The sequence below is a fragment of the Mustela nivalis genome (genome assembly GCF_964662115.1).
Source record: "Mustela nivalis genome assembly, chromosome: 17".
NCBI classification, from domain to species: Eukaryota; Metazoa; Chordata; class Mammalia; order Carnivora; family Mustelidae; genus Mustela; species Mustela nivalis.
The window spans coordinates 31,580,890-31,606,783 of record NC_139036.1 but is presented as its reverse complement, the minus strand read 5'-3'; the positions used below and the strand labels follow the sequence as shown (position 1 = coordinate 31,606,783).

At 44.6% G+C, this 25,894-nt stretch overlaps 1 long non-coding RNA gene across 1 annotated transcript in view; it reads right to left on the bottom strand.

The window, feature by feature from the left end:
* Positions 1 to 964: 964 nt before the first annotated feature.
* Positions 965 to 25,894, bottom strand: part of LOC309851159 — a 54,705-nt gene continuing 29,775 nt past the window's right edge. The window contains exons 4-7 of the long non-coding RNA XR_014304665.1: positions 15,733 to 15,847; positions 10,550 to 10,716; positions 1,453 to 1,546; positions 965 to 1,349 (exon numbers count right to left, since the gene is read on the bottom strand). This is a non-coding gene — a long non-coding RNA (uncharacterized lncRNA). The remainder of the gene's footprint in view (positions 1,350 to 1,452; positions 1,547 to 10,549; positions 10,717 to 15,732; positions 15,848 to 25,894) is intronic.

Below are 25,894 nucleotides of genomic sequence, written 5' to 3'. Positions count from 1 at the left end.
TGGTGTCCCCGGTACAGGGCAGGCCTTCCCTGTTCATTAGACAGCTGACTGACTGGCATTCCAGGGCAGGGATGGAGGAAGGAGCCCACGGACCTCCTCCAGATTGTGAAGTGTGGCCCCCGAGCTGCATTCTTGGCCCCCTGGAGTTGGCTCTGTTGCAGACTTCAACCTACCTCACTTGCTTTGGCTGGGATTTCAACATTCCATGATGACACCCACTTTTTGCCTCATCTGTTTATGAAAATGTGCCACATTTCCTCCTTCCAGAAACTTGGGCTCCTTACATGTGCCACTTTTTTTCCAGCTCTCATGGCAGATGAGGTTCCCCGTGGCGGGATCCCTGGGAGCAGTGACCTCAGCGACAGCAGGAAGGAGGGCATTTCTCACATGGAACTGCACTTTGACTTAGGGCTCCCGCTGCCAGCTGGGACATTACGGAAGTCTATATCCATGCAGGGGTATAGATAATCAACAGGTTGGAGGTTGTGTAAGGACCTGTTTAGAAACTGTCCCTGCTCCCCTTCCCCCAGGGGATTTGCTTGCAGACAAGTCTCAGAAATCAGCTACAGGTAACAAAGCCCAGATACAGGGTGGGTCAGGCCAGGTGGAGACATCTGATCAGTGGGGGGATGCATACTGTCTCCCTGGTTACCAAGGTGTATGGGCCCCGCCCTTTGGGAGCCTTTTTGGCGCCAATCCCAATCAAGGTGTAATAAGCTGGGTCAAATGTCTACTAGGGTAAATTGTAACTCAACTGGTCACCTAGCATCACTGTGGAGTTTCCTGTGTGTGTTACAATCTCATTGGTCACCTGTGTGTGGCTAGGCCCGACCACATGGCCTTTGCCCTTAAAAGCTAGACTGTGAAACAGAGAAGGGTCGCCCTCTCTTGTAAGAGGTGCGTCCCCGAACGTTCGTTAGATTCTTGATGCTTGGCGTGAAATAAAGCTTTGCTTGACCTTCGCTTTATATCAGTCTCGCTCCTTTAATCACGGACCCATTATTGGGGCATAACAGGTTGAATGTGCCAGAACTAAAAGCTTTCTCTGCCTTAAAATGAATTTGTCTTCCATCTTAGAAAACTTCAACTACCTGGACAGGTCCTCTCTGACTTCCCCTCCATGTCCTACCCAGATTGCTAAGACTCTCTGTCACCTGGGGCAGCTTCTAACGAAGGACGGACTCCCTGCAATCACCATTATCCATTTCCCCCAGCGGGCTGGAGAGCACTTCAGGGGAACAGAAGTTGTCTTACTCGTCTCTGTATCCCCAGTCCCTGGATACAAAGAACACTAGATGTATCTGTGCTGCACTGAACTAAATTGTCAGCATCACGTTGGAGCATGGAGCCTATGGAAGAAAGGGAGAAATACGGGTCCAGTGTCATTTGGGACTTTGGTGATGTCAGATTTCCCGTCACCATGCGGTCCCTCCCAGACAAGAAACCACATACCTCCTCCTCCACGCATCTCTCAGGATACCCTCCTGCCAGGCGCGCCTTCTTTGTATCACCTGGAGAGCTGTTCCTGTTTGATCTTTAGCAGGACCTGATATGGGAAACAAAGGCAGAAAGAAATGTAGATAAAATGAAATGTAGCCCATGGACAAATACTTGAGGCCGACAGGGTAGAACCTTCCTCCAGGGAACTCCCAGCCATCTTCACGTGAATGCCTTGCTGGAGGGAAAAAACAACCTTAGCCAGACATCCCAAGTTGGGTGAATCTTCTTTAGCATATCAAAGTCCTTTCAGAGCTTCCCTTTGTCTTACTTCCCCAACCCCAAAGTATATATCATCAGTTGCTCCCCACAGTCCTAGAGCAACCTCTCTTTCTGCCCACAGGTCCTGTTCTATAAAACCACCGTTTTGCACCAAAGATGTCTCAAGAATTCTTTCTTGGCTGTTGGTCCCGTGCCCCAACAACACGGCAAACCGCATCAACCTAACTGGGAACCAAACTTGGTGGCATCGTTTCCATTATCTCATTAGGGTCTTGAGGAATTGTTTCTTGACTTCTTCCGTCTTGCAGGAGATATGTAGGACTCTGATCAGGTCATCAGCAGACACTTTGGTGTTTTATTAAGTGAAACAAGTTTCTTATGATTTTTTTTTTCTTAAAAATGTTTGACCTTGAAATAATTTTGCAAAACATAAAAATGTGTCCTTCCTGCCTTATCGTGTTAAATTTCATATCTGGGGTGCCTGGGTGACTCAGTGGGTTAAAGCCTCTGCCTTCGGCTCAGGTCATGATCTCAGGGTCCTGGGATCGAGCCCCGAATCAGGCTCTCTGCTCAGCAGGGAGCCTGCTTCCTCCTCTCTCTCTGCCTGCCTCTCTGCCTAGTTCTGATTTCTCTCTGTCAAATAAATAAAATATTTTTTAAAAATAATAAAATAAAATTTCATATCCGACCGCCATACCGTGCTAACAACTAACAATGATTGAGCACTTGCCCCATATGAAATGCTGGGCCAAGTGTTTACAGGCATTATTTGTCTTATTTATTCTCTACTCCGACCTCATGAACTGGACACCTTAAAAAAAATTGTCCCATTTTATCTCTTTGGAAATCAGTTTAGAGAGATGAAGTATAAGCTCGTCCGCTTTTGACTGCTACAGAAATTTAATTTTGATACGTTTTTAAACATCATGTGTTTCTATTTCATGCCCTACCCTGTTTTTCATTGAAGAGTATTGCACAGAAAATTCCCCAGGGATGAGAGCTTCCAGATTGGTGAACAGATCGAGATGCTGGGAGGGTGACATACCCAGGGAGGACGCGGAAGCTCCCCGCCCCTCACCCCCTACCCCGCCCTGTGCATTCCTTCCATTTGGCTGTTCCTGAGTCATATCCTTTTCTAATAAATCAGCAAGAGTAAATAAAACAACAACAACTCTCCAGATACTTGTGTAAATGTTACAGTTCTCATTTTCTGGACTCAGAGTGATTCTGTGAAGCTGATTTACAATGGTTTCTGTCATTTGTCTTGATGTTAGATTCTCTTCACATTGACGGCCACAGGCATTCTTTATCTACAGCAAGATAATATTTTGAAATGTTAATCCTTGGGATTTTCTTCTCTATCTTACTGAGTTTATGATCCTTCACCAGATCATCCAGGGTCATCTAAAATGCCTGGAGAGCTGCGCCCAGCTGGCTCAGACCCAGGGGCATGCGACTCTTGACCTCGGGGTCGTGGGTTCAAGCCCCACATTGGGCATGGAGCCTGCTTTTTATTTATTTATTTATTTATTTATTTATTTATATTTTTTTATGGAGCCTGCTTTTTAAAAAAATATATTTTATTTATTTATTTGAGAGAGTGAGAGAGAGAGTGAGCCTGAGCAAGGAGAGGGAGAGGAAGCTAAGAAGGGAGCTTGATACAGGCTTGATCCCAGGACCCCGGCATCAGGACATGAGTCGAAGGCAGCCGCTTAACGGACTGAGCCACCCAGCCACCCCTGGAGCCTACTTTAAATGAATGAAGGAAGAATGGATTGGAACTGTTAAAATAATGCAAATAGGAGCATCTGGCTGGCTCAGTTGGTAGAGCATGCTACTCTTGATCTCAGGGTTGTGTGTGGAGACTACTTAAAAAGAAAGAAAGAAAGAAAGAAAGAAGGATTAGGAACCAAGGCTTTTGATTTGCAATAGAAAAGAAGAGGTATTTGAGAATCAAGAAGACCCTTCCAGGAAAGGGCAGAGAATGTGTGCCTTCTTAACAGATGGTGTCAAAGATCAACAAAGCTGGACCCTCATTAAAGTGGTGAGTGTAGGCCTAGGGGAGAGGAGCCTGAGGATAGTAATGCTCTAGCACTAGGGGACAGAATTCACCTTCAGTTTGTGCAGGGGTCTGAAATAGAACTGTCAATTTGGGATCAGTGGTGTATCAGTGGCATGCTGGTTACTTGTCCTTCCAATAGTTATTCTCTTCTTATTTTCTAATGGAGATGTAATAGATATAACAGTGTGTAAATTTAAAGTGTGCAACATGTTGGCTTGCTACATTTGTACATTGCGATGTGATTACTGTAGTATCCATGAGGTAACACTTCTTTCATGTCATGTAATTACCATTTCTTCTTGGGGAGAACATTTAAGATCTAGTCTCTTTGCAACTTTGAAGCTTGTAATACAGCTTCATTCATATTGTTGAATGATCTGGAGAGTTATGCCACGCATTAACTCTCCAGAACTTACTTACTAGTTGCAAGTTTGTAAACTTAAATGTCTCCCCATCTCCCATCTTCCAATCCCTGGTAGCTACCATTCTACTTTCTGTTTTCATGAGTTCAGCTTTTTAAAATTCCACATGTAAGTGATATCATACAGCATTTCTCTTCTGCTACCCTCAGAGTCCATCCATGCTGTTGTAAATGGCTGGATTTCCTTCTTTCTCGAGGCTGAATGATATTCCATTGTACCTATGTAAGTTCTCTCCATTGCATCAGTCTTAAATTTGTTCAGAGGACAGTGTGCCTAGTTAAAGATACTTTCCCCGACCTCCTGGCTGCTCTCAGAATGGCCAGCTCTGCCCAGTGAGTGGTGAGCAGAAGTAGGTGGATAGACTACCAGGATACTTTATACAAAGGGATAGATGAGACTTGGGTACATTTTTGTCTTTCCCCTGTTGGCCCAGAATGTAAACTTGCTAGAGGCAGAGCAACTGTCGTGTGACATAAGGCAAAAAGAGCATGTAAATGCAAGCTACACGTGAGGATGAGGGTCCCTGGGACAACGATGACATTGTAGAGCTGCTGTGCCAGCCCCCCATCACATGTTTTCAGTCTTCCTAGAAAAAAAAGCCCCCATGTGGTTAAACTAGTATAGTCACTTTTTCTGTTGCATGTAGTCAAATGCTACCCAGGCTACTGATGACCCCTGAACCCCATGACATTAATGAGAAGCCCAGGGAGAGTCCAGAATGTGAGGAGGGAGAGGGGCCTAGGAAGAATCCTATGGGACCTTGAAACACGGAACAGCCAGGCAGAGAAGGTGGACTTGCAAGAGAACTTGGAGAAGTAGGAAAAACTTGAAACTGGTGTTTAGCCAGGAGTGCTTGCCAGTAAGCATCTCTAAGACCAGGAAGCAGAAAAGTTGAAAAGAGGTGCCTGGGTGGCTCAGTGGGTTAAGCATCTGCTTTCAGCTCAGGTCATGATTCCAGGGTAACTGGGATCGAGCTCCACATTGGGCTCCCTGATCAGTGGGGAGCCTACTAATCCCTCTGCCTGCCACTCCCCTGCTCGTGTTCTCAAATAAATAAAATCTTTAAAAAAAAAAAAAAAAGAAAGAAAGAAAGGAAAAGAAGAAAGAGAAGAAGGAGGAGAATGAAGACAGGAAGGAAGGAAGGAAAGTTAAAAGAATCATCTCATAGGCAGATTACCTGGATTCAGTACTGGCTCAGGTCACTACTACTCAGGTGGCCTGTGCCTCAATATCCTCATTTGTAAAATGGGGATAATAGCAATAATAATAATAATAATAATAATAATAATAATAATAGGGGTCCCTGGCTGGTTCAGTCAGTAGAGCATGAGACTCTTGATCTCGGGGTTGTTAAGTTCGAGCCCCACACTGGGTGTAGAGATTACTTAAAAAAATAAAATGTTAAGAAAACGAATCATAAGGTTATTGTGATGGTTAAGTGTGAAGGGCATCCAATAAACCCTCAGTCAGCATTAGCTGCTGTCACTCCACAGACAGAAGAAGGTGTTTTTGTTTTTGGTTTTGGCAAAGGCTAATCCCTGGGGAGGCCTGCCAATGGTGTCATCCTCCATGGAATTAACAGACATTCGTCACCAGACAGGCCTAATGAAAGCCCGTTCCCCCTGGGGTGGTGCGGGGAGTTCCTCCTCTGAGTCTGGCGGCTCACCCCGTGGCTGTGCACTAGCCAACAGCTGTCCATTCAAAGGAGCATTTAGAAGCACTTGTTGAAAGCCATCCACGTGCACGGGCTGCACGGGATGATGGTGGGATACGAGGGTGTACAATATAGTGTGTGCACACTCGTGCCTGGGTGGGGAGAGCCCTCCGGGGCACCAGCAGCAACCGTTACCTTTTATCTGTGGCACGTGGAGCAGAGCCGATGTGACCCTCAGGAGATGCCTCAGGAAACCTGCAGATGAAGCTAACTTGGCACAAGGCAGAGCCACAAAGTGAGGGGGAATAGAGTTCCAGAGCAACGACATATCTGAGCCCCGTATCAAATAACATCTGAAGGGGGAAGTATTCTCCCACTTTTCCTCTGGGATCCGATAAATTGCTTAAACCATTTTGAGTGAGATTTTCCTTCACTTGAAACTGAAATAATCCTAAGTGATACAGGTGATATCTAATTCACATCTGCCTCCCGCCTTAAATTTCACAACCTTATTGGCGGTTGTTAATGCTTAATTCAATGAACTGTTGCTATTGCCTAGCTAGCGGGTTTCAGAAAAGAGTAAATCCTAGGTATCGTTTTTTTGTTGTTATTGTTGTTTTTTTGTTTGTTTTCCCCTAGGTACCGTTTTAAGCAAAATTATATTATGGAAAATCGCAAACAAATACAATCATAGAGACAATAGTATAACGAACCTCCATGCTCCTATCACTCTGTTCGGACAATGGTCAACGCGTGAACAAACTTATTTTACCTATTCTGCCTTCTGCCCCCCAAAATGGATTATGATTATGACTATTTTTTTAAAGATTTTACTTAATTATTTGACAGACAGAGATCACAAGTAGGCAGAGAAGCAGGCAGAGAGAGGAGGAAGCAGACTCCCTGCTGAGCAGAGAGCTCGAATGTGGGGCTTGATCCCAGGACCCTGGGATCATGACCTGAGCTGAAGGCAAGAGGCTTTAACTCACTGAGCCACCCAGGTACCCTGATTTTTTTTTTTTTTTTTTTGAGAAAGAGAAAGAGAGAGCACACAGGAGGGTCAGAGGGAGAGAGAGAGAATCGTAAGCAGGTTCCACGCTCAGCATGGAGCCCAACATGGAGCTCAATCTCATGATGCCCTGAGATCGTGACCTGAGCCCAAATCGAGAGTTGGATGCTTAACTGACTGCACCCCCCCCCCAAAATGGATTATTTTTAAAGCATATGCCTGCTTTATTTTATTTGATGAGTGTGCTTGGGTCACAGGACGGCACCACAACTGCCAAGGAGCGGACAGGGCAGAGGTCTAGCCCCCTTCAAACCCCAAGACTTCTCTAGCAGAGGAGTCCCCTTGATGCTGGCAAGTCAAGGTGGTGACTTTCCATTACAAGTGGTATTAACAGTGATGCCGGCGAGAGAGGGAGGGATCAGGGGAAGCTTTCAGATAAGAAGAAGGACTAAATTGAGCCCTATGAACTGGGTAGAATGTAGGTACCTAGAAAGACCAGAGAATGGGATTTATTTTTATTTCTAATAAAACAATAAGTATAATCATTAAGAAAAATTGGAAAAATAAGGAAATGTAAGAAAAAATAGTCATTAGAAGTTTCATTAACCAGAAAGGTCATTGGGGTTTGTTTTCAGTATTTGGTTGTTTTTGGTTTTTTTTCCTCTCTCTAGGTTAGTTGTAACTATACTGCAAATCTGTATCTCTCTAGTTTTATTTAACAGGATAAGCAGTTTTCTGTTACTGTGGACTCTTTGTAAACTTAATTTTTAACAGATGCATAGTAGTTCATTAAGAACATATTCCATTGTTGATGTGCTCAATCCCCCGTATTTTGGCATTCTAATTCCATTTTTGTGTGTGTGATTATAAATAACCATGTGATGAATATGGTTTTGTTTAAAACTTTTTCTGTATTTAGAGGTATTTAATTACTATGGACTACCAAAAGCAAAATTACTTTTTTAAAAAATATTTTATTTATTTATTTGACAGACAGAGATCACAAGTAGGCAGAGAGACAGGCAGAGAGAGAGGAAGGGAAGCAGACTCCCTGCTGAGCTGAGAGCTCGATTCGGGGCTCCATCCCAGGACCCTGGGATCATGACCTAAGCCAAAGGCAGAGGCTTTAACTCACTGAGCCACCCAGGCGCCCCATAAAGCAAAAATTACTTTTAAGAAAATATGAAGAGTGGGGCATTTCTCTTTTTTGCTTGTTTGTTTGTTTTGTTTGTTTGTTTGTTTTTGGCCCCTGCCCATCTGAGTGGGGCATTTCTTTTTTTTTTTTTAAGATTTTATTTATTTATTTGACAGAGAAAGATCACAAGTAGGCAGAGAGGCAGGCAGAGAGAGAGAGAGGGAAGCAGGCTCCCCGCTGAGCGGAGAGCCCGATGCAGGGCTCGATCCCAGGACCCTGAGATCATGACCTGAGCCGAAGGAAGCGGCTTAACCCACTGAGCCACCCAGGTGCCCCTGAGTGGGGCATTTCTAATACTGATTTTATGCCATCTTGTGTTGTCATATAGTAATCTCAAGAGGCATTCCAATTTTTTCAAGATACATTGGTAGATACGGATGAATTTTAAGAGTAAAAGCCTTAGAGTATACGACAAAGAAATTGGATCTTTAACTGGACACACAGCCATGAAGAAGAAAAGGTCTACATTTGCCAGCCTCCCTTGTAGCTCAGTGCTACCCTGTGATTAAGTTTTGGCCAATGGAATAGAAGCAGAAATGTTCTCTTGGTAGTGGCTAGAAACCTTCCCCAGTAGGTGTTTTTTGCCCTCTTTTTCCCCTTTCTTTCATTTTACTGGCTAGAAAGTGGATGCCACCTTGTGGGGGTAATGAGCATAAGGACCAAAGCACAGGCATGGTGGGGAGAGGAGCTGGAAGAAGCCAGGGTCCCTGAGAACTCTGAAGGATAGAGCCACCATTCCACTTTTCCACCACGGCCCTCTTTGCAAGGGAAAGAAAGAAAGTTCTATCTTTTTTTTTTTTTTAAGATTTTATTTATTTATTTGACAGACAGATCACATGTAGGCAGAGAAGCAGGCAGAGAGAGAAGAAGGGAAGCAGGCTCCCCACTGAGCAGGGAGCCCGATGCCAGACTCGATCCCAGGGCCCTGGGATCATGACCCGAGCCGAAGGTAGAGGCTTTAACCCACTGAGCCACCCAGGCGTCCCAATAAAGTTCTATCTTAAGCCTCTGATGGTTTGGTTTTCTACCACATCAAGCCAAACCTACTTCTTTTTTTTTTTTTTTTTAAAGATTTTATTTATTTATTTGTCAGAGACAGAGGGAGAGAGAGCAAGTGAGCACAGGCAGACAGAGAGGCAGGCAGAGGCAGAGGAAGAAGCAGGCTCCCTGCCAAGCAAGGATCCTGATGTGGGACTCGATCCCAGGACCCTGGGATCATGACCTGAGCTGAAGGCAGCTGCTTAACCAACTGAGCCACCCAGGCGTCCCAATAAAGTTCTATCTTAAGCCTCTGATGGTTTGGTTTTCTACCACATCAAGCCAAACCTAGTTCTAATACAGTCTGGTTTTAGAAACTAGGAATGGCATTGCTACCCTCTGTTTCATAAGCCTGGAGACGTTGAGAGTTACTGCCATGGGAAGCATTTCAAATGTATTTTGAGACCATAGCATTGGGTTTCATTTCTTAAGTCTTCCTGATCCCAACGCAAAAGCCAGCGTCTGCAGCAGGAAATTCCAAGTTCAGCTGTGAGATTCATGATGTCCAACCTCTAATATAGTTGCCTCAAGTGTAAAGGAAAAGAAAGGACTGGGGTAGGGCAATCTTCTCCCAGTTTATCTTGTTTCCAGAGATTACCAACCCCACTCCAAGAACTATTAAAAGGCCCTCTTGAGAGAACTACAACCAAAAATGGCATTTGGCATCTCTCTGGGAACACATTTAACTCTGCTCCTAGAAGAATAACCTGTTTTAATTGCTAAAAAGCTCAAGTCAAGCCATGTTTTCATCTGGGCTGGAAAAAGGAAACCACTGAGAAAATACTTTAAAATAAAAATGCCAATCTAAAAAGGAAGCAAAACGCCAAGTCCAAAGAAGGTTGTGTTAGAATGTACTTCGGTTACAGTAAATCAAGTTTGCTGAAAACACACTTTGGGACTCAGATCTAAAATACATAGGATTTTGTATTTGCATTGGGGATTCAGGGTGTTTGATTCCCCAAGGACTGGGGAATCAGGGTGTTTTGTTCCTAAAAAAAAAAAAAAATGTTAAAAAAAAGATGGTTATTTGGACTCCTGGCTGGCTCAGTCAGTAAAGCATCCAACTCTTGATCTTGGGGTCGTAATTTTGAGTCTCACGTTGGATGTAGAGATTACTTCAAAGAAAAAAAAAAGTGATTCGTGGGCATGAGGAAGGGAGTGCAATATTTTACTGTGATGTATAGAGTGATCCTGATGCCTTCCTTTTCCTGCCAAGAGGAGAACTGGTCAGCAGTGAAAATCAGGTTCAGACTCAAAAGCAAAGAGCTGCACCCAGGTGATTCTCTCCAGAATTAAATAGGAACATCAAGTTAGCTCAATGGCATGTCCTCTGGTGTACAGAGGTCTCTCTCTCCCTCTTTTCCAAATGGCCCGCTTCCTGTCCCCTCTACCAAACCACATGGGAGGGGTCTGGCCAGCTTCTGCAAGATCCCCTCTGTCCCCGACTCACCACAGACTGAAGCATCCAGTGTGTGCACAAACATGCGGTCCACTCTGGAGCAAGCGGAGAGCGGCTGTGCAATCTGTGACTTGGCACACGGCAGCGTGTGAGCCCGAGCCAGCGGTCCTCCCGCCAGTCTGCACACCTCTGCACCACTCCAGTCAGGTGCCGCCCACCTGGGGAAAGCAAGCAAAGGTAAGTGTTGTTTGAGAGGCGAAGCCGAACGGAGGTGGCAAATCTGTCTCGAAGGAAATCATGCCACGCAGCCCAAAGCTGGTGTGATTAAAAAGAAACATGCAACCATCCTTGGCCGTTCTCTTCTCGTGATAAATAATCAACCTTCAGCAGGTCCAACAGTCCATTTCTGTATGGACTTTAGGAGGTTTCTGGTATTGCAAGTCTTTTTCAGAATAGATATTTCACCTCTAGGGTAAAGGAGACACTGGCAATGAAATCTATACCCTTTGGGGGGCAGTGAGCCCCACATTGAACTTGAATCAGTGATGGGCTTTAACATTATATTCCAGTGTGTTCAGCCAGGATTACGGCTCATTATTATTTTGTGCTTTCTAAAAGCCACCTGCCTGCTGTCACGGCCCTGGGAAGGGTGCCTTCTTGCCTTGCTCACTTTCCCTTTAAGAGTTGTTAGTGTTTCCCTTGGTAAAGTTCCAAATGCCCTCTGGACTAATTGGCACAATGTGAGAATTTTCCAATTTGGAAGAGAAAGAGCCTGTTCTCCAGGGAAGGTTCTTCAAGGTAATTGCTCTCTGAGAGATTCCTGCCACTACCTTTGGCAGCCGTCACCAGAGACAAATCCCTCTTGCTGTTAGGAGGAGTTAGAAACCCACAGTTGGAAAAATAAGAGCTCAGGACAAACTTGCTGAGACCTTTGAAGCCGATGACCTTTCAAAAGGGAGGAAGTGGGGAAAAGGCCAGTGCAGGCAAAGGCAGCTGGACAACCCCTCCCCACCCCCCAACACAGGCATCACGGCTCTGCTCGACTTCTCCACTGTCCTCTTTCTCAAAGAGCTTCTGTGAGGGCAGGGGGCAGTAGAGGGAGCTCATGTATTAACCAGCATACCAAGCAGGGAGAGAACAGCACTTATTTGGAACAAATACTTGAACAAATTATTTGGACTAGAGCGAGGGCCCAAACGATGTACTGTATAAGAAAAGTAGTGGATGGGGCACCTGGCCGGCTCAGTTACTAGAGCATGGGACTTCTGATCTCAGGGGGCCTGAGTTTGAGCCCCACATTAGGTGTAGAGCTTACTTAATAAGTTAAAAAAAAAAAAAAAAAAAAAAAAGATAGTGGCTAATCCAAGCAAAGCTCCAAGAGGAATCTGTGTGTGCCCAGGGTATGAGGGGAGAGGAGAAGCAAAGACACAGGGAAGAGAGAAGGCCTTTCTGGACCACCATCTGCTACCCCAGAGGGCAGGGAATATGTGTGGGAAAAAGGCCAAGAGGGGAATGATCATAAAATGGGTAGCAGGCTGGGAAGAAGAGTTGAAAAATTAAAACGGAATAATGGTTTTCTGTGAGTCGTGGGCTGTAGGTTCCCTTCCCCAGCTGTGCTTTCAAATTTTCATTCAACTTGGTGGTGCTCCCTGTTGTACGTGTGGGTGAACACAATCCTTCTGGAAGCTGAGGAAGTGCTGAGCTCTGTGGTCTGTTGACATGGGGTGAACAAAAGAGGAACGGTGTTGGACACGGGAGGTAGGAGAGTCCCAGCAGGGCTGTGGTACTTTCGTTCCTCTGCAGGTTCACATCACAGTCCTGGGAAATAGCAGGAAGGAGGAGGCAGCCAAAGTGTTCAGGCTTGGAGCTGAGCTGAGGGGCAGCCCCCTGGGGGAGGTCGCCTGGCTGGATGTGGATTCAGCAGGCCTGACTCCACAGCTCCTGCTCCATTACCTGGATGGTCATGTCCCTCCTGAACGGGCCTTTGGAACTGTTGCAGCTAGGGCTGAAAGTCTGCTGGCCTCTGTTTCTGTTAGCAGGAGCATAGCAGGGGGGCCTCAAGGAGTGTGTTTTGGAGCAAGAGTGTCTGGGTGTGAATTCTAGCACAGGTATTGACTTGACCTTGGAAAAATTATTCTGATTCTCTGTACTTCAATCCCCTCATTTGCAAAAAAGCAAAACAAATAGATTGGTTCCTTCTTTTTATTTTTTTAAGATTTCATTTACTTATTTGACAAACAGAGATCACAAGTAGGCAGAGAGGCAGGCAGAGAGAGAGAGAGAGAGAGGAGGAAGCAGGCTCCCTGCAGAGCAGGGAGCCTGATGTGGGGCTCGATCCCAAAACCCTGGGATCATGACCTGAGCTGAAGGCAGAGGCTTTAACCCACTGAGCCACCCAGGTGCCCCATATTTTCATTACTTCCTAACAACACAGGATCATGCCATGAACCGTCCTGGAGTTCAGCAATGCTAATGATATCCTTTTATCTATCTTCCTGATCCACAGAAAGAATTCAGGTTCTGGACTCAAAACAGATTTGATTCCAATCCCAGCTCTGGCCCCTCTAGCCATGTCACTCTGGTCACACGATTTAACTTCCCTGTGAAAGGGGTAAAAACCACCTCCCCTGCAGGGTTGTTGGGAAGACGTACTACCAGGAAAAGTGCCTGGACACATCTTGTCCAACTGGTCTGAACGTGGAATGGCCCAGTGGCTCCCCTACCCCACTCCACTTGACGATACATATTCTAAACAGCTCTGAGGTCTCCTAGACTTTTCAGACTTCTCCCACATTTGGTTAAGTTTGGCTGAAGTTAATCTCACTTGTTGGTAATTGTGCCCTCTGTGTTGTCTGGACACGCTGTTCGCCTCGGCTCAGATCTTGCCGGGCAGGTTGGCTGAAATTGGCCTGGGTCAGTTCTCGAGAAGTACTGCGGGTTGTCTTGAGAAGCACTAGAAAATCCAAACTGGCAAAGATGGAAAGCACGAAGTCAAGCACATTTATTATGAGCCGTCTGTTTCCCTTTCTCCTCCAGCTTTGGGTTGCTGTCCACGAGAGCTGTGCCTCCCCTGCTTCCGGGGACCTCCCCAGAGGCTGTCACTGAATGCCGTCATCTGTACTCTTTCCTCCTCGTAAACAAGGAAGCAACGCCCCATTATAGCCCCTCCAGAAGGCTTGACTTCCCTCAGGGTGTGCATGGGGACCAAGGATGTTCTGTTTGGCTGTTGAAGGAGTGACCACAGAAAGCTGAAGGACTTGACAACATATATATCCCTATACAGGTGGCTAGAGATGCATGACAATTGCCCCAGAAGAATATATGTGAAGGCTAATGGTAGCTAGCTCTAAATGTAGGGTAACATGGTCTTATCCTTTTCTTCAATCTATATTTTATAATCTTTTCTACAATGGAAAGGTATGGCTTTTGCAATAGTGTCAAAATGACTGTTAAAGAGAAAATCGATATTCTTAGTTGGAAAATTCATCCGATGGACATTTATGAAGCCTGTGTTATAGCCAGTGCTGGGCTTGGCCCTGGATGAACAAAAGGGGTATAAAAGACTGGTGCGCTCAAAGAAACTGCAACAAGCTAGAGAACGCCTTCAATAAACAAATAAATATGTCGTGACAAATTGGGGTGCAGGCAACAAAAAGAAATGACCTGGCTGCCGGGATTTGACGGTAATGGGAGGAGGCTGTGCGTGGTGGAACCTATTTTAGGAGGTGGTTAATAGGTGCCATGTAGGCCCAGACCTGACAGAGGAAAAGGAGTGTGCAGCGCCAAGAGTAGGTGGAGAGGAGTTCCAGACACAGGAAGAGCCTGCGGGATAGTCCGACAGCAAGAGCGAGCTTGGCACCCACGCGTGTTTGGGGAGTGGAGGTGGTATTGTGGAGGGGCAGGGCCCAGCTCATGCAGAGCCTCTCAGCCTTGGCAAAGACTGTGGTCTTCATTCTAAAGGCAAGAGGAAGCTAGCTAGGAGGTTCTTGAAAGAGAAGAAAGAGGCCAGTTGCGTCCATGGAGCTGGAAGGAGGTTCGTGGGTTTAGGGCATTTTGAAAGGAAAACAAATAGACAAAGCATGCTATTGGATCAGAGGTGGGAAGGAGAGGGAGGGAGGTGCCGTAGATGGCTTCCTGTTTTCTCATTTGGAATTATCACCAAAGTGAGGCAGATTGTGGGAGGAACAGGTTTGGGCATGTTAAATTTCAGATGTCTGAGTTTATTAAAAGGGCGGTATTCAGAGGTGACTCAGCCCTCTGATGTGATGAAGTCCAATGCAAACAAGAGAAACAATTCACCAAATTGCTTTGGCACATCATAACAGATTTATAAAGGTTTAGTTCCCTATTTATAGAACTGTTAAGGAACTAAAAGTCAGGTATAATTTTCAGCTGTACTTCGGTTCATTTTATGGGTGACAGTACATGCTATGGGGGCATTTGGTAGTTTGGAGTTCCATAAGGATAATGGCTATAATCCTCATGAAAGCCAAACATCTACTATAGATACACTACACAATATATTAAACTGATTTCCAGTACAGGTTTCTGGAAAACGTAAAGTGGCTGATTGGTGTGTGGTCTGTGGATGTGCAATAGTTATCCTTGATTTAGCACTTTGTGCTCCACATTCTGTGACACTCTATAAATACCTCACTCGAACCCCACATTATTTATCATCCATCTTACATGCAAGAAGAAAAAGCTCAGAAAGGCTGAGTAAGTTGCCCAGGGTCACAGAGCGAGGAAAGGGTAGAGTCTATAGTGGACCCAGGCCAAAATGGGATTGAGAATGAGAGAGGTTTACTGGGGCGTGACACCCACAGATAGACAAGACCCAGCACAGACCAAAGTCTCTGCCAGCCCAACATGGAGCTCTGAAGCAAAGACTGCCCATTTCAAGGGGTCCCGCATTTGGGCAGAGATGGGTGGGTCCTTGTGTCACTACTGCAGCTCACCCATTGGCTGAGGAGAGCACTCCAAGAAGAGCATGACCTCAGCTTGAAAACTGGGCTGGCCCCTCAAGGCTGTCAGCGAACTGCACTCCTGGCATCAGGCACTTGGGATCTCCTTAAATGGGGATCTCAGCAGTGCATCTTCCTGTCTGTCACATGCTCTAAAAACTGGCCAGTGCTCCTTTCATCCAAGAGAAGGGTGTATGTGACTTATCTATCAGGTGCAACAAATCGTCCCAAAATGTAGCAGCTTAAAACAGCAAGCATTTATTATCTTACAGTTTCTGAGGGTCAGGAATCCAGGCATGGCTTAGCTGGAAGCTTCTGGCTGAAGGTCTTCTGTAAGGTTGCAGTCAACTTGTAGCTGGGGTCACGGTCTCATCCGAAGGCTCAGCTGGAAGGGAAACAGGCTTCTAAGCTCACTTGTGTGGTTGTTGGCAGAATTTGAACCCTTATCACCTGGGCCTCTCCACAGGAGAGGGACTTCATGGCATGGCAGCAGACTTCCTCTAGAGGAGAGGAAGCAATCTGAGAGGCAGTGAGAAAGAGGATCCATGGTGGAAGTCATGGCTTTTATAACCTACTCTTGGACTTGACATCCCATTACTTCTACCACAGTCTATTTGTTAGAACTGAGCTAGCAAATCCAGGCCATATTCAAGGGATGTACGACCAGGAGTATTCAGAGGCCCTTTCAGAGGCTGCCTACCATAGGCATAAAGAACACTAATGAGGGGTGCCTGACTGGCTCAGTGGGTAGAACATGCAACTTCTGATCTCAGGGTCTGAGTTCAAGCCCTATGTTGGGTGTAGGGCTTACTTTAAAAAAAACAAAAAGGCAATAATGACAGTAATAATGAGTTTACCCACCATGTGTTAAATATTTGCTATGAATTAGGGTTGGTATTAGGGCTTCACATGTATTACCTCATCCCTACTCCTTTATTTTTATTTTATTATTTTTCTAAGTAGGCTCTGAGCACAACACGGGGCTTGAACTCACCACCCTGAGATTAAGAGTCACGTGGTCTACCCACTGACCCAGCCAGGTGCCCCCCAACTCCTTTACTCACTCAGGATCCATCAGCTAGTAGGCACTGAGCTGTGGAGAAGAGAAAGACAACTGAAGTACACTTCTTGTTCTTGAGGTGCTCATGTCCAGCGGTATAATCTGTTTCATGTTTTACAAAGGAGGAAAAGAGGGGTCACATGGTTTGCAAGTAAGTGGCTGAGCTAGGAGGTCAAACAAAGCTGGTCAGGATGACATCAAGGCCACTAATTTTTGTGAAGATAGCATACTCCTGAATCCACAAGCTTGAAAACATTGCTAGTCTAAGAACAATTGTGAGGAAGAAACAAGTCACAAAGAATATATACACTGTAATTCCAATTATATGAATTTCAAAAACAGGGGCTTGCTGAGAGGTACACAAAGAGCAGATACACTGAATAGAACAGCAAAAAATTGGATGGTGCCCATCTCCGAGGGGAGGAGGAGAATGTGAGGAGGAATGGGCCCCACAGGGCTCCTGGGGAGCAGAGTACTCTTCTGGACCTGGTGGCTTCGTCCAATTAATGATGACACCTGCAACTGTACATATGTTCTCTTTGCTCCTCTGTATGGATGACATAGTTCACAATATATAAAAGTACAGTAACAAGCAACTGTGTGGTGAGGGATGTTATTGGCCAGGTGAGCAGGCACCTGTGATGGCAGGTAAAGAGCTCTCTTTTTCAGAGACACAGGGGCAGAAGGCTTTTTTGCCTTCCGCAAATGTCTCACAGAGGTGCACCTGCATCCTGGCTCACCACTATGGTAACATGCATTAGACCCAAAATAAATTCTGAGGACAGTGCTTGGTGACATCATCTTGCCATTTGAACCAATGTGCTGAGCATTCCTAAAAGGGCTGCTGAAGAGTGAGACTCCATTTACGTTGTAGCAATAGCCACTTGGAGCTTTCCAGAGCAAAGTGCAACTCTGTACAAAACTGCTGCAAGGGAAAGCTCGCTCCTGCATACCTCAGGTTAATTAGGCTTTACTTTATTATCCTTCTGAGCCTGTCAGAAAAGCAGAGTGAGGGGGGGTGGGGCGGGGTTGCCTGGTTGGCTCACTTAAAAGAGCACGTGACACTCGATCTTGGGGTTGTGAGTTCGAGTCCCACACTGAGTAAAGAGATTACTTGAATAAACAAACAAACAAACAAACTTTAAAAAAAAATCCAGAGGGGACTTCTGGGTTGGGTTTTGTTTGAGACTCTGGACCCAGGCCAGTTGGAAATATATGAGACGAATCTGGAAGTCAGTCTCTGTCCGCAAGAAGGATGGGGACGAGGGAAGGGACTGGGAGGAGATGTCCTATCTCCTTTGAGGATTTTGAGCTCATTGTATCTAGTCCCACCTTGGTCAAGATGGAGCTCAGCTTTCTGAATTACCAGCCCTCTCTAGATCCTTCCTGGGCTCCTGACATTGTTCTATATATAGACTTGTGGGGGGGTGGTTTACCTGCATATGACACTGATGTGTATTTAGGGTCTAGAAGAGCATCTTTTCAGTATGTATGTGTCCGTGGTGGGGGGGGGGGTAGGATTGCCAGAGAAACACCTGTTAAATTTAACTTCCAGATAAGCACCTATTAAATTTACATTTCAGATAAACAATAAATAATTTTTTAGTGTAAGTATGTCCCAAGTGTTACATGGGACATACTTAAACATTATTCATTGCTTAGCTAAAATTCAAATTTAACTCTTCAATTCAATATCCCATATTTTTATATCCTAAATCTGGCCACCAGAGGGGAGGGCTTGATCTGCTCATGATCCCTGCTTTTCTCCCCTTTCCCAGCCTTTGGAGGCTTCAACCTAGTGTACAGCCTAGTGCACAGGCTGTGCACCTGCTCTACCACTGGGTGTTTTAATAGTATTAAGAAATTATTGCTAATTGTGTTATGTGATAATGGCATTGTAGTTATGCTGGTTTTTTTTTTTTTTTAGGTCGTATTTATTTATTTATTTATTTGAGATATAGAGAGAGCATGAGGAGGGGAAGGGGCAGAGAGAGGGAGAAGCAGGCTCCCTGCTGAGTAAGGAATGTGATGCGGGACTTGATCTCAGGACCCTGGGATCATGACCTGAGCTGAAGGCAGATGCTTAACTGACTGAGCCACCCAGGCACCCTATGCTGGTTTTTTTTTTTTTTTTAAAGGAGGTCTTATGTCTTAGAGATGCATACTAAAAATTTTATTTAAAAAAATCAATAAAATATTTATAAACAAAATGATAGGCTATCTGACATTTACTCCAAAATAATATGAGGGGGGTATATATTGTGAAAAAAGTCTGATCATGGTGGTCTGGGACTAGCAGCAGAAGGAGGAAGGGAAGAAACTGCAGAGAGGCACAAGAGAATTTGGGGAATGATAGGAATGTTCCGTATTTTGATTACTGCAGTGGTTTCAAGGGGGTAGATATCTGTTAAATCTCATTTAATTGTACACAAAAATGGATACAGTTTATTGTAAATGAATTTTACCTCAAAGGAAATAATCTCAATAAAGGGATATCTCAATTAAAGTACCAGTTGGAAAACTAAAATGGGAGAGGAAGTGGACAGGGTTATGGATGAGACAGGGCTGGCCACAAGCTGGTTCCCAGCTGGTGGGGCTAGGTGGTGTTTACACATTGATTTCATTACACTGATTATCTGCTCTTTTTAGAGTCTGTATATAGCATTTTCCATAATAACAAGGTTTTCAAAAGATAATAAGGACAAAAGAAGAAAATTCTAAATTGGGTGTTTTGGAATTTCTCAATAATGTAAAAAATATCATTGGAATTAGACTTGGTTGATTGAGTCTGATTCACTGGAATTAGATTGATAACTGTGAATGACTGACATAAAACTTTTATTATTTAGAAGGAGTCTATACTCAGATTTCCTCTAAATGACTTTGAATTCTCATTGCACATTAAGGAAAAAAAAATGAGAATCCAAAAAAGCAAGAATGCAAAATGGTACAGCCACTTTGGAAGACAGTTTGGCAGTTTCTTAAAAGCTAAACATAGTCTTACCATATGAGCCAGGAATCATACTTCTTGGTATTAACCCAAATGAGCTGGAAACTTATGTCCACACACAAACCTTCATATGAATGTTTATAGCAGCTTTGTTTATAATTTCCAAAACTTGGAATCAACCAAGATGTCCTTCAGTAGGTGAATGGATAAATAAACTTGGTACATGCCAACAGTAGAATAGTGTTCGACGATTAAAAAAAAAAAAAATGAGCCACCAGGGGATTGGGGTGGGGAAATGGGAAGACATTGGTCAAAGGCACAAACTTCCATTTATTAGATTAACAAGTTTGATGATCTAATGTATAGCATGGTGATTATAGCTAATAATATTGTATCATATGAGGGATAGAAGCAGAAAAATGTTCATCTTTAGTTCAGAAGGTTGATCTATGGCCTGCATAGTTTTGATAAGGATCAGATATGTGCTGGTTGCTGCATTCTTAAAGGGTCTGATGACCCTTAACTCACTGATAGTTAATATCAAACTGAATAATAAGCACCAGAGAAATCTTGCAAAAGTAGTTTTAAATGTAGAAATTCAAAGACATTTATGATCACATATTCCCTGAGCGTCCTCCTCCTTGGGCACTAAAGCATCTGACCACCAGCTTCATACAGCACAAAGTGCAGCTCTTTCTGCCCACGGGTCCTGCCCCCGTACTACTTAAATTAAACTTACTAAGTTGCATGGTAGAATAGCTCAAGAATTCTTTCAACTGTACTGTACCATTTTTGGTGTCCCATATGGGGACAATGGAGAGAATCCAAGACCACTGGTGTGATTAGGTAAGTCTTCTTTATCCCTAGCCTTTGTCACATACCTGAAAGGGATCAGTGGGAGCCATTATGGAGTTGAGGCACTCACCCAAGGCGGGATTGCTCCCTTGGGACTGGATCATGGATAAAGGTCGTGAGAAAGTTGCTTGGATTAGATAGGAGTTTTATACTTTGGGTTTTTTTCATGTTTCTCACTTGTCCTTTCCCATGATCTGTTTGGCATTCTCCATCATGCTCTCAGATTGAAAGTACTTCTAGCTTAGATACATGGTGCTTAATATGATATAAAATAGCTGCCCCTTCTTGGGGGCACCTGGGTGGGTACGCCAGTTAAGCCTCTGCCTTCAGCCTAGGTCATGATCTCAGGGTCCTGGGATCGAGCCCCACATCAGGCTCCCTGCTCCATGGAGAGCCTGCTTCTCCCTCTCCCTCTGCTACTTCGCCTACTTGTGCTCTCTCTCTATCTTTGTATCAAATAAATAAATAAATAAATAAAATCTTTAAAAATAAAATAGGTGCCCCTTCTGATGGCCTCCACCGCGTCCATTAATACTAGTTCTAGAGGCTTACGAAGGGTAGGATCATTGATCGCAAAATATATCAACTCCCTCAAAATGGGTAGAGGCAGCCCCAGTCTCTGAGGCACTTCAGTCCATTCCCCAGCTTCTACTGTAGCCTAGGATGCAGTGGGGAAGTGAAGTGAGGTCAGCATCTCTTCTCAAGTGGCACAAAGGTGTCAGTGCAGTTGAGAAAGAGGGACACCTCTTGCCACTCTGAACCCGAGGAACCTTCAGCAAATTTCCTGATGGGACACCATTTGGAAGCTGAGGGGGATTTTGGTAATGGACTCCTATTTAGTTAAAGTACTCTCTTCACTTTATAGGAATTAACTATGGGATCAACTTCCTCGATCCCAGAGGATTCCCCTTTAGCCTGTCTCCTAGCACACTGGAGTCATATAGACAACAGGATTTAAAGAAGCAGCATCTCATCTTCCTCTGTAATGATGCCTGGCCTTAATATTCTCTGGAGGATGATGAAAAATGATCTACGAACCAGTCCTCAATACTTCAGTACTATTTATCAATTAGACCTTTCTTCCTAGGCATCAGGGAAAATGGACCAAAGTGCCCTACTGACTCAGGCTGTTAGGCCACAGAGTCAGCATCCTGATCCAAGACAGACTTGGAGGATGTGTCTGGTAGGATTCCAGGTCCCTCCGCTATTGTTTTAGATGATGACTGTTTAAGCGGACTACCCCACCAAAGGAAACAACTGAGTCAGACAAACAAGAAAGTCAATCAGTAGAAGAAAAAGTTGAAATAAGCCTGTGAGTTGAGCCCAGGTCCCCTAGTAACTCCCCCTCCACACCAACCTTCAAAGCCTTCCACTTCTAGTTCAGCAGAACATAGAGAAGTGGAGCTTAATACCTACCACTTAGACTAAGGCAGGATTGTATCTACTTCAAGAAGTAGCAAATGGGGAAATGGGCACAATTAACGTCCATGTCCCACTTCCCATGCTAGATTTGGTTCAAGTAAAAACAACAAATAGGACAATACTAAGAATCTAACCAAGTTTATAATGGATTTCACCAGGTATTTCTAATAGTTGATTTGACCCGGCAGGATATCTAAATTATTCTAACAATGTCATACCCCAGAAGAAAAGGCCCAGATTTGGGCTGGGCACAAGAATTTGCAGATGAGCTGGCCACGAGGGATAGAAATCATTGTCCAGTAGGAGGAGACCCTGTTCTTAAGGCTGAGCCTCAATGGAACCATCAAGAGGACAGATCTGGCAGAGAACGATGAGACCATATGGTCACCCGTTTATTGGAGGGAATGAAAAGAGGATTTTCTAAACCTGTCAGTTTTGATAAAGTTAAGCAGGTAACCCAGGCAGATGATGAAAATCCAGCCTTGTTTCAAGGATGTTTAATAGAAGCAATTCATAAATATACAAATTTAGGGTGCCTGGGTGGCTCAGTGGGTTAAGCCGCTGCCTTTGGCTCAGGTCATGATCTCAGGGTCCTGGGATTGAGTCCTGCATCAGGCTCTCTGCTCAGCGGGGAGCCTGCTTCCCTCTCTCTCTCTCTGCCTGCCTCTCTGTCTGTTTGTTATCTCTTTCTGTCAAATAAATAAATAAAATCTTTATACACACACACACATACACATTTAGACCCAGCCACACTGGAAGGGATGGCTATCTTAAATGTGCATTTTATGAGCCAGTCAGCAGCAGACATTGGCTCTACATTGCCAGAATGGCCTTAGGCCCTCAAACTCCAAACCAGTGGCTGCTAGAAGAGGCCACTGGAGTCTTTAATAACAGAGATATGATTCCAAGACAGAAAAAGGATCACCGTGCTAAAATACACACCAGAATGTAGGCTTAAGTACTGGCTGCACTATTGTGGATCCCCTACAATGCCAGCAAGCCAGGAGCAGCAGAAGAAGCCAGCATCAGACAGAAGTCCAGGTAAGACCCCACGCTATAGCTACACCCAAACTGGACACTGGAGAAAAGGATGTCCTGATAAATGCCCTCCACCAGGACCATGTCCTGTTTGCAGGACAGGGGGATACTGGAAAAGGGAGGTCACCAGAGAGAGACGAAGACAGGGACTCACTGGTCACCAGAGAGAGACGAAGACTGGGACCCATTTCCTTTTTTTTTTTTTTTTAAGATTTTATTTGTTTATTTGTCAGAAAGAGCAAGAGAGAGCACAAGTAGGGGGAGCAGCAGGCAGAGGGAGAGGCAGGATCCCCGCTGAGCAGGGAGCCCGATGCAGAACTCCATCACAGGACTTGGGATCATGACCAGAGCTAAAGGCAGATGCTTAACTCACTGAACCACCCAGGTGTCCCAGGAGCTCATTTCCCAGCCTGAGAGCAGCAACTTGAAGAGATGGTATAACAGGGCCCTGAGGCTGCTCCAGCTCCCCTAAACATCAAGATGGCTGAGCCCTGGGTGTGAGAGTTAAGTTCATTGATTCACTTATTGATACAGGAACCACTTACTCTGTCCTTGTTCAGCATTCTGGCCTGACCTTTCTAAATGTAAAATTACTGTAATAGAAGGAGAACCTAAATCATGCTCACAAACTCTTCCTTTAACCTGTAAATATAGAAACCATTAGTTATTCACTCTTTCCCTGGTTTTCCCTTCCTGTTCTGCTTCCCTATTGGGAAGGGACCTCATGTTGAAGTTGGGAATCTAGTTTAAACTAACTTGACAGGGGGACGGTCTCTTCTCCTTGCTGGTTAAAGAAAAATTAGACATCCATCCTGGAACTTCCTCTAACATTTGGGAATGAGTAGACCCACAAGTTTGGAATTGTGATACCCCAGGGGAGGCAATATGGGTCCAACCCATCAAAATAGCTCTAAAGGATCTTGCTACTATTCCACACAAAACACCAATATCCTTTTCAGACAGAAACCAGGGCTAGCTTCTAACCACTCCTGGATAAATTTCTTAAATGTGGGATTCTTAAACCCTTCCAGTCCTCTTACAATACTCCTCTTTTGCCTATTAAGAAGCCTAATGGAGAATATAGACTTGTATAAGACCTTAGAACAATAAATGAAGCTCTCATCCCTATTCACCCTACAGTGCCAAATCCTTACACTATACTGACTCAAATTCTCAGCGATACAAAATAGTTTGCAGTGCTTGATGTAAAGGATGCTTTCTTTTGTAATCCCTTAAGGGAGGCAGCCCAGCCTTTATCTGCCTTTGAAGGGATTCCGTTAGGAGAACACCAAGCATGCCAGCTTGCATGGGCAGTCCTATCGCAGGAAGTTAGAGACAGTCCCCATTTGTTTGGCAATGTACTCAGGAAAGAACTGAGACTTCTTGCATGGCCTCAGGGAACAGTAGTATAATATGTCAATGATATTTTATTTTATTTACTTATTTTTAAAGATTTTATTTATTTATTTGACACACAGAGAGAGATTACAAGTAGGCAGAGAGGAGGCAGAGAGAGAAGAGGAAGGAGGCTCCTCGCTGAGCAGAAAGCCCGATGTGGGGCTTGATCCCAGGACCCTGAGATCATGACCTAAGCAGAAGGCAGGGGCTTAACCCACTGAGCCACCCAGGAACCCCATGTCAATAATATTTTAATATATAGCCCCACAAAAGAGGCCTCAGACTATAATTCTATTGTACTAAACTTTCTTAGAGGATACCGAGTATTGTGGAAAAAGGCTCAAATATCTAAACAGAGGTATAATCCTTAGGATATAAATTAACTCCTAGACATCATTTCCTGTCCACTGAGAGAAAAAGAACTATAACAGAATTGGGGTCACCTGCCACAAAAAACCAACTCTGAACCTTTATCGAATAGCTGGATTTTGTAGCCTGTGGATCCCAGGATTTGGAATCTTAGCTAAAACTCCATATGAGTCCATTAGAGGGCCAGATGAAGAGGCTTTAAAGAACAACAGGGGGGCCTTTCAACAACTAAAAACTAAACTGTCCGTGGCCCTGGTCCTAGCTCTACTAAACTTAGAAAAGCCATTTACCTTATTCATTGCTGAAAGTCAGTGCCACGCCCTAGGAGTACTAACACAAAAATGCAGGTATGAATCTGGACCTGTAGGATATTATCCAAAGCCATTGACAAGAGAGCCCAAGGATAGCCAGCATGCCTCCAAGCAGTAGCAGCTGCTGCACTGTTAGTAAAAGTGTCCAAACTTTCAATGGAACCGCCATTGACAGTGATGACTCCTCATCAGGTTCAAGGGCTTTTAGAAACTAAAGAACATCAGTGGATGACAGGGGGATGACTAAGTATCAAGCAATGCTTTTAGCTCCCCCAGTATTGCTCTCGAAATCTGTCAAACCTTAAACCCGGCATCCCTCATACCTGGATCAGACCATGCCACTGTTGCATCTGTATAGGACTGTAAAGAGGTAATAGAACTACTCTATTCCAGCCATCCAGATCTAGAAGATCAAGCCATAGACAACAACACTGATGTTAGCTGATTTATGGATGGTAGTATTTTTATAGGAGGACAAAAAAAGCCTGGCTACACAATTATTGGTTTAATGAAAACTACTGAGGCCAACTCATTACAGATCAGTATTTTTTTTTTAATATTTTATTTTTGGGACATCTGGGTGGCTCAGCTGGTTAAGTATCTGCCTTTGGCTCAGGTCATGATCCCAGAGTTCTGGGATGGAACCCTGCTGAGCGGGGAGTCTGCTTCTCCCTCTGCCCCTTCCCCTGCTCATGCTTTCTCACTCTCTCTCTCAAATAAATATTTATTTATTTATTTGAGGGAAGGGTGAGTGAGTGGGGGAAAGGGCAGAGGGAAAGAGAAAAACTCAAGCAGACTCCCTGCTGAGCATGGAGCCCTCCTTGTGGCTCGAATCCATGACCCTGAGATCATGACCTGAGCCCAAATCGAGAATCAGATACTTAATTGACTGAGCCACCCAGATGCCCCAAGATTTTATTTTTAAGTAATCTCTACACCCAACATGGAGCTTGAACACGCAACCAAAAGATCAAGAGTCACATGCTCCACTGACTGAGCCAGCCAGGCACCCCCAAATCAATATTTCAG